Raw genomic sequence first — 10,010 nt, forward strand, 5'->3', positions numbered from 1 at the left:
TAATAACATACATACTGTATGATAGGAGACAACATAATAACATACATACTGTATGTAGGAGACAACATAACAACATACTGTATGATAGGAGACAACATAATAACATACATACTGTATGATAGGAGACAACATAATAACATACATACTGTATGATAGGAGACAACATAACAACATACATACTGTATGATAGGAGACAACATAACAACATACATACTGTATGATAGGAGACAACATAACAACATACATACTGTATGATAGGAGACAACATAACAACATACATACTGTATGATAGGAGACAACACAACAACATACATACTGTATGATAGGAGACAACATAACAACATACATACTGTATGATAGGAGAAAACATACATACTGTATAATAGGAGACAACATAACAACATACATACTGTATGATAGGAGAGAACATACATACTGTATGATAGGAGACAACATAACAACATACATACTGTATGATAGGAGACAACATAACAACATACATACTGTATGATAGGAGACAACATAACAACATACATACTGTATGATAGGAGACAACATAACAACATACATACTGTATGATAGGAGACAACATAACAACATACATACTGTATGATAGGAGACAACATACATACTGTATGAGAGGAGACAACATAACAACATACATACTGTATGATAGGAGACAACATAACAACATACATACTGTATGATAGGAGACAACATACATACTGTATGATAGGAGACAACATAACAACATGCTCTACAGGGTAAACAACATACATACTGTATGATAGGAGACAACATAATAACATACATACTGTATGATAGGAGACAACATAACAACATACATACTGTATGATAGGAGACAACATAACAACATGCTCTACAGGGTAAACAACATACATAGTGTATGATAGGAGACAACATAATAACATACATACTGTATGATAGGAGACGACATAATAACATACATACTGTATGATAGGAGACAACATAATAACATACATACTGTATGATAGGAGACAACATAACAACATACATACTGTATGATAGGAGACAACATAATAACATACATACTATATGATAGGAGACAACATAATAATATACATACTGTATGATAGGAGACAACATAATAACATACATACTGTATGATAGGAGACAACATAACAACATACACACTGTATGATAGGAGACAACATAACAACATACTGTATGATAGGAGACAACATAATAACATACATACTGTATGATAGGAGACAACATAATAACATACATACTGTATGATAGGAGACAACATACATACTGTATGATAGGAGACAACATAACAACATACATACTGTATGATAGGAGACAACATAATAACATACATACTGTATGATAGGAGACAACATAACAACATACATACTGTATGATAGGAGACAACATAATAACATACATACTGTATGATAGGAGACAACATAACAACATACATACTGTATGATAGGAGACAACATAACAACATGCTCTACAGGGTAAACAACATACATACTGTATGATAGGAGACAACATAATAACATACATACTGTATGATAGGAGACAACATAACAACATACATACTGTATGATAGGAGACAACATAACAACATGCTCTACAGGGTAAACAACATACATACTGTATGATAGGAGACAACATAATAACATACATACTGTATGATAGGAGACAACATACATACTGTATGATAGGAGACAACATACATACTGTATGATAGGAGACAACATACATACTGTATGATAGGAGACAACATAATAACATACATACTGTATGATAGGAGACAACATAATAACATACATACTGTATGATAGGAGACAACATAACAACATACATACTGTATGATAGGAGACAACATAACAACATACATACTGTATGATAGGAGACAACATAACAACATACATACTGTATGATAGGAGACAACATAACAACATACATACTGTATGATAGGAGACAACATAACAACATACATACTGTATGATAGGAGACAACATAACAACATACTGTATGATAGGAGACAACATAATAACATACTGTATGATAGGAGACAACATAACAACATACTGTATGATAGGAGACAACATACATACTGTATGATAGGAGACAACATAACAACATACTGTATGATAGGAGACAACATAATAACATACTGTATGATAGGAGACAACATAACAACATACTGTATGATAGGAGACAACATACATACTGTATGATAGGAGACAACATAACAACATACTGTATGATAGGAAACAACATAATAACATACATACTGTATGATAGGAGACAACATACATACTGTATGATAGGAGACAACATAATAACATACATACTGTATGATAGGAGACAACATAACAGCATACTGTATGATAGGAGACAACATAATAACATACATACTGTATGATAGGAGACAACATAATAACATACATACTGTATGATAGGAGACAACATACATACTGTATGATAGGAGACAACATAACAACATACATACTGTATGATAGGAGACAACATAGTAACATACATACTGTATGATAGAAGACAACATAATAACATACATACTGTATGATAGGAGACAACATAATAACATACATACTGTATGATAGGAGACAACATAATAACATACATACTGTATGATAGGAGACAACATAACAACATGCTCTGCAGGGTAAACAACATACATACTGTATGATAGGAGACAACATAATAACATACATACTGTATGATAGGAGACAACATAACAACATGCTCTACAGGGTAAACAACATACATACTGTATGATAGGAGACAACATAACAACATGCTCTACAGGGTAAACAACGTTCCCCTCTGTCTGTAACAATATGTGTCATAACAACCAGGACATAGACTACTGTAATGTAACACATGGAGAGCTGAGCCTTGGTCAACACACACACACACACACACACACACACACACATACACACATCCATGCACACGCACACAGGCACACACACATGCACACACACATACGCATGTACGCACACACTCACACACACACACACAAGCTTACGCACAAGCACACGCATTCACGCACACACACACGTACGCACACACACACACCTGATTTATGCAGCGTGAGATAGAATACCATCTCCAGATTAATGTGTCTAGGGTCACTGAGGTGCGAAATACCACTGCTGCCCTTAACCTGACCTGGAGTCAGTCAGTAACCTAATGTCTCCAATACTGTGAACTCAATGGAGAGGACCTGGGTAATTCACCTAGCTACATGTAACAGTAGTTTTACCTTCCTATCCTACAGACCTTCCTGATCTCACGAGCTGACACTCTTACTGACAGTTGTGGCTGCTTCGCGTGATGTATTGTTGTCTCTATCGTTTTTGCTCTTTGTGCAAATTGTTTGTACCCAAAAATGTTTGTACTCTTTTTGTGCTGCTACCATGTTGTGTTGCTACCATGTTGTGCTGCTGCCACGTTGTGCTGCCACCATGTTGTGCTGCTACCACATTGTGCTGCTACCACGTTGTGTCATTACCGTGTTGTTGTCGTGTTGTGCTGCCACCATGTTGTGCTGCTACCACATTGTGCTTCTACCATGTTGTGCTGCTACCACATTGTGCTGCTACCACGTTGTGTCATTATCGTGTTGTTGTCGTGTTGTACTGCCACCATGTTGTGCTGCTACCATGTTGTGCTGCTACCACGTTGTGTCATTACCGTGTTGTTGTCGTGTTGTGCTGCCACCATGTTGTGCTGCTACCATGTTGTGCTGCTATCACGTTGTGCTGCTACCACGTTGTGTTATTACCGTGTTGTTGTCGTGTTGTGCTGCCACCATGTTGTGCTGCTACCATGTTGTGCTGCTACCATGTTGTGCTGCTACCACGTTGTGTCATTACCGTGTTGTTGTCTTACGTTTCTCTTTATGCAGTGTTGTGGTGTCTCTCTTGTCGTGATGTGTGTTTATGTCCTACATGTTTTATTTTTTTATCCTAGCCCTCCTCCCTCCTGGAGGCCTTCTGCCTCTTCGTAGGCCGTCATTTGTAAATAAGAATTTGTTCCTAATTGACTTGCCTACATTAAATAAAGCTTCAATTTAAAACTAAACTAAACCAGAATGTAAGCTTGTGACATCAGGATCATTCATATGATGCTACCATGTCCCCCCCCAAATGAAAACCTGAAAATCCAAACCTGTGTCAGCAGCACAACACATGTTCTCTGCCATGATCCTATCCTTTATGGTCATATCTTGTACCAGTGACATACTGTACACACATGAAGGGCAATGGCCTATAGAAATGATGTTAGAAAACAGAGAAATGGGGCAGATGGGAAAATGAATTTCCACTCACAAAAATAATGCTTATACTTGACACACACAGACAAGAAGTGGTCATTATAGCAAAAATTCACTTTTTTTTTAACATATGGGTTTGCTGCTCTTTGCCAAGAGTATCATCTTCTGATTCTTGTTGTTGGGTATGTTTACAGTACATCAGCACAAGGATCCTACCTATCTCTGATAATTCACAGTCCTCCATGACCTAGGCAGAGTCCTCCATGACCTGGGCAGAGTCCTCCATGACCTAGGCAGAGTCCTCCATGACCTAGGCAGAGTCCTCCATGACCTGGGCAGAGTCCTCCATGACCTAGGCAGAGTCATCCATGACCTGGGCAGCGTCCTCCATGACCTAGGCAGAGTCCTCCATGACCTTGGCAGAGTCCTCCATGACCTAGGCAGAGTCCTCCATGACCTAGCCAGAGTCCTCCATGACCTATGCAGAGTCCTCCATGACCTAGGCAGAGTCCTTCATGACCTAGGCAGAGTCCTCCATGACCTATGCAGAGTCCTCCATGACCTGGGCAGAGTCCTCCATGACCTGGGCAGAGTCCTCCATGACCTAGGCAGAGTCCTCCATGACCTGGGCAGAGTCCTCCATGACCTGGGCAGAGTCCTCCATGACCTGGGCAGAGTCCTCCATGACCTAGGCAGAGTCCTCCATGACCTAGGCAGAGTCCTCCATGACCTGGGCAGAGTCCTCCATGACCTGGGCATAGTGTTACAGTTGAACCCTTAACCTTCAAATTCAGCTCGGCATCACCGACCGACCACCTGAAGAGAAGACACATGAAGTAAACTGTTCTGTTCTGTGTCACAACTCCTTGCACTGCCCCTGATGTACAGTACAGTATATTTGAGATTCTTCAAAGTAGCCACCCTTTGCCTTGATGACAGCTTTGCACACTCTTGACATTCTCTCAACCAGCTTAATGAGGTAGTCACCTGAAATGCATTTCAGTTAACAGGTGTGCCTTCTTAAAAGTTAATTTATGGAATTTTTTGAGCCAATCAGTTGTGTTGTGACAAGGTAAGGGTGGTATATAGATGATAGCCCTATTTGGTAAAAGACCAAGTCCATATTATTGCATGAACAGCTCAAATAGGCAAAGAGAAATGACAGTCCATCATTACTTTCAGAGATGAAGGTCAGTCAATGCGGAAAATTTCAAGAACTTGAAAGTTTCTTCAAGTGCAGTCGCAAAAACCATCAAGCGCTATGATGAAACTGGCACTCATGAGGACCGGCCACAGGAAAGGAAGGCCCAGAGTTACCTCTGCTGCAGAGGATAGTTTCATTATAGTTAATGGCACCTCAGATTGCAGCCCAAATAAACGCCTCACAGAGTTCAAGTAACTGACACATCTCAACATCAACTGTTCAGAGGAGACTGCGTGAATCACGCCTTCATGGTCAAATTGCTGCAAAGAAACCACTACTAAAGGATACCAATAGAAGAAGAGACTTGCTTGGGCCAAGAAACACGAGAAATTGTTGTTAGACCGGGGGAAACATTGTTTCATTAGACCGGGGGAAATCTGTCCTTTGATCTGATGAGTCCAAATTTGAGATTTTTGGTTCCAACCACTGTGTCTTTGTGAGACGTGGAGTAGGTGAACGGATCATCTCAAGTATGTGTGGTTCCCACTGTGAAGCATGGAGTAGGAGGACATGTGATGGTGTGGGGGTACTTTGCTGCTGACAATGTCAGTGATTTATTTGGAATTCAAGGCACACTTAACCAGCATGGCTACCACAGCATTCTGCAGTGATACGCCATCCCATCTGGTTTGTGCTTAGTTGGACTACCATTTATTTTTCAACAGGACAATGACCCAAAACACTCCTCCAGGCTGTGTAAGTACTATTTGACCAATGAGAGTGATGGAGTGCTGCATCAGATTACCTGGCCTCCAAAATCACCCGACCTCAACCCAATTGAGATAGTTTGGGATGAGTTGGACCACAGAGGGAAGGAAAAGCAGCCAACAAGTATTCAGCATGCGTGGGAACCCCTTCAAAACTGTTGGAAAAGCATTCCAGTTGAAGCTGGTTGAGAGAAAGCCAAGAATGTGCAAAGCTGTCATCAAGGCAAAGGGTGCCTACTTTGAAGAATCTAAAATCTAAAATATATTTTAATTTGTTTAACACTTTTCTGTTACTGCATGATTCCATATGTGTTATTTCCTAGTTTAGGTGTCTTCACTAATAGTCTACAATGTAGAAGATAGTAAAAAGCCCTTGAATTAGTAGGTGTGTCCAAACTTTTGACTGGTACTGTAGGTTCTCAGCTTTACAACAAAGCTTTCACTTTCTCAAACCAACAAAATAAAGTTTTGTTTCTCCTAAAACCACATCTGACACTCCCCCCCCCTCCCCCTTCCCTCCAAAACATACATTACACTTACGGTACAGTTAGCTGAAGTGTAGTTAAATGTTCAGTTAAACAGAAAGTGTTGTCTGTCAACAAATAAAATAAATGTAAACATTCAATTAAAAGCTTTACCTCGGCTGCTGAGGGGAGGACGGCTCATAATAATGTCTGGAACGAAGTAAATGGAATGGCATCAAACACATGGAAACCATGGAAACCATGTGTTTGATGTATTTGATACCATTCCACTTATTCCGCTCCAGCCATTACCACGAGCCTGTCCTCCCCGATTAAGATGCCACCAACCTCCTGTGCTCGGCTGATTTATTTTGTGAAAAACTTGAACGTTAATTGCCACTTGAGGGAAAAACGTTATGTGATTTCTTCACTCTGTCTTCACTCTAAACCATGGCTAACAACATCCAGCGTAGTAACCTAACAGGACAAAATAAGAAAACGTTTTAGTATTTTCTGAAAGAACGCTGTCGGAGTGGTTGTGTTGGTAGTTAAACATTCAGGAAGAGAAAGTCACAATGCTTTCCTTTCAGAGGGGAGCTCGAGCTCGAGATAGAGAGAGAAAGAAGGGGCTCACACAAACCAAAACATGTCCGGGGGCTTTAATGCTACTGAGCACGTCTCTTCGAAAGAAAAAAAATAACATACAGAATCCACCTCTTCATAGCTTAGACCAAGACCCCCACAATTCAAAATCCCATCAAGCCTGAACTACACAAAGTCATGTTTTAGTTTAGGTGAACATGTAACAACAGCTGGTATTGTATTGATTTTTGTCTCTATACTTCGAAAGCAAAATGACTTAATTGACACAGTACAACTTGGCTGTGATTCTATGACATTTATGGAACTATAAAAGGTGTGATTGTACTCAGATTATATTATACATGTGGGCCTAAATATGTTCTCGTAATATGGTAAAATGTCATAGCTCTTAAAAAAGAAATAGAATGAGTAGTATATCATCATTTCCTCCCTAAAAGACCGTTATAAAGACCGTTATAAAGACTGTTATAAAGACCGTTATAAAGACTGTTATAAAGACTGTTATAAAGACCGTTATAAAGACTGTTATAAAGACCGTTATAAAGACTGTTATTAAGACTGTTATAAAGACCGTTATAAAGACTGTTATAAAGACTGTTATAAAGACTGTTATAAAGACCGTTATAAAGACTGTTATAAAGACCGTTATAAAGACTGTTATAAAGACTGTTATAAAGACTGTTATAAAGACCATTATAAAGACTGTTATAAAGACCGTTATAAAGACCGTTATAAAGACCGTTATAAAGACTGTCATAAAGACCGTTATAAAGACTGTTATAAAGACCATTATAAAGACTGTTATAAAGACCGTTATAAAGACCGTTATAAAGACTGTTATAAAGACTGTTATAAAGACTGTTATAAAGACTGTTATAAAGACCGTTATAAAGACCGTTATAAAGACTGTTATAAAGACCGTTATAAAGACTGTTATAAAGACCGTTATAAAGACTGTTATAAAGACCGTTATAAAGACCGTTATAAAGACCGTTATAAAGACTGTTATAAAGACCGTTATAAAGACCGTTATAAAGACTGTTATAAAGACCGTTATAAAGACTGTTATAAAGACTGTTATAAAGACCGTTATAAAGACCGTTATAAAGACCGTTATAAAGACCGTTATAAAGACTGTTATAAAGACCGTTATAAAGACCGTTATAAAGACCGTTATAAAGACTGTTATAAACCATATTCCTGTATCACTCTAAAGCTCAACCTGACTTAGTAATGAGCCTCATTCGGTCTCAGGCACCACTAACGGTCCCTCGTTTCAGAAAATGAGTTAGTTATTGTCATGTCTTGTGACATTCTTCCCAAGCACGTTTTTGTTAAGTTAACCCATATCAAAAGGAAAGAAGGAAAGAGATCACAAGACCTGTTTGAGAAAAAAATTGGGAGAAAGTTTTCAAAAAGTTAACCCTGTTAATTTACATAGAGGGTAGGCTACTGAGTCAGGCAGAGGCACAGTAAAGAACAAAGTCTTAGTCTGAGAAGGATACATAAATTACCCTAAAACACACATAACAAACACATCAGTATTTTTGTTTGGAGGCTACATTAGCTACTCTTCTCAATGTGTACGAGAAATAAAAGGTTTCTACCTAGCTACAGTAGGTAGTAAAAACAGTCTACCTGCATTTTGCCAGTTGAAGGCCGTCAACAGAAGAAAGGGAAGACGTGTAAGATTGGAGTGATTTCCCTAAGCAACCAGACAGAGGAGTCTACCTGACATTTCCCTAAGCAACCAGACAGAGAAGTCAACCTGACATTTCGCTAAGCAACCAGACAGAGAGGTCAACCTGACATTTCCCTAAGCAACCAAACAGAGAAGTCAACCTGACATTTCCCTAAGCAACCAGACAGAGAAGTCAACCTGACATTTCCCTAAGCAACCAGACAGAGAAGTCAACCTGACATTTCCCTAAGCAACCGGACAGAGAAGTCAACCTGACATTTCCCTAAGCAAACAAACAGAGGAGTATACCTGACATTTCCCTAAGCAAACACACAGAGAAGTCAACCTGACATTTCGCTAAGCAACCAACCAGAGGAGTATACCTGACATTTCCCTAAGCAAACAAACAGAGAAGTCAACCTGACATTTCCCTAAGCAACCAGACAGAGGTCTACCTGACATTTCCCTAAGCAACCAGACAGAGGAGTCAACCTGACATTTCCCTAAGCAACCAAACAGAGAAGTCAACCTGACATTTCCCTAAGCAACCAGACAGAGAAGTCAACCTGACATTTCCCTAAGCAACCAGACAGAGAAGTCAACCTGACATTTCCCTAAGCAACCGGACAGAGAAGTCAACCTGACATTTCCCTAAGCAAACAAACAGAGAAGTCAACCTGACATTTCCCTAAGCAAACAAACAGAGAATTCAACCTGACATTTCCCTAAGCAACCAACCAGAGGAGTATACCTGACATTTCCTTAAGCAACCGGACAGAGAAGTCAACCTGACATTTCCCTAAGCAACCGGACAGAGAAGTCAACCTGACATTTCCCTAAGCAACCAGACAGAGAAGTCAACCTGACATTTCCCTAAGCAACCAGACAGAGAAGTCAACCTGACATTTCCCTAAGCAACCGGACAGAGAAGTCAACCTGACATTTCGCTAAGCAACCAGACAGAGAGGTCTACCTGACATTTCCCTAAGCAACCGGACAGAGAAGTCTACCTGACATTTCCCTAAGCAACCAGACAGAGGTCTACCTG

The sequence above is a fragment of the Oncorhynchus clarkii genome, chromosome 9 (assembly GCF_045791955.1).
Source record: "Oncorhynchus clarkii lewisi isolate Uvic-CL-2024 chromosome 9, UVic_Ocla_1.0, whole genome shotgun sequence".
In the NCBI taxonomy this organism is placed as follows: domain Eukaryota; kingdom Metazoa; phylum Chordata; class Actinopteri; order Salmoniformes; family Salmonidae; genus Oncorhynchus; species Oncorhynchus clarkii.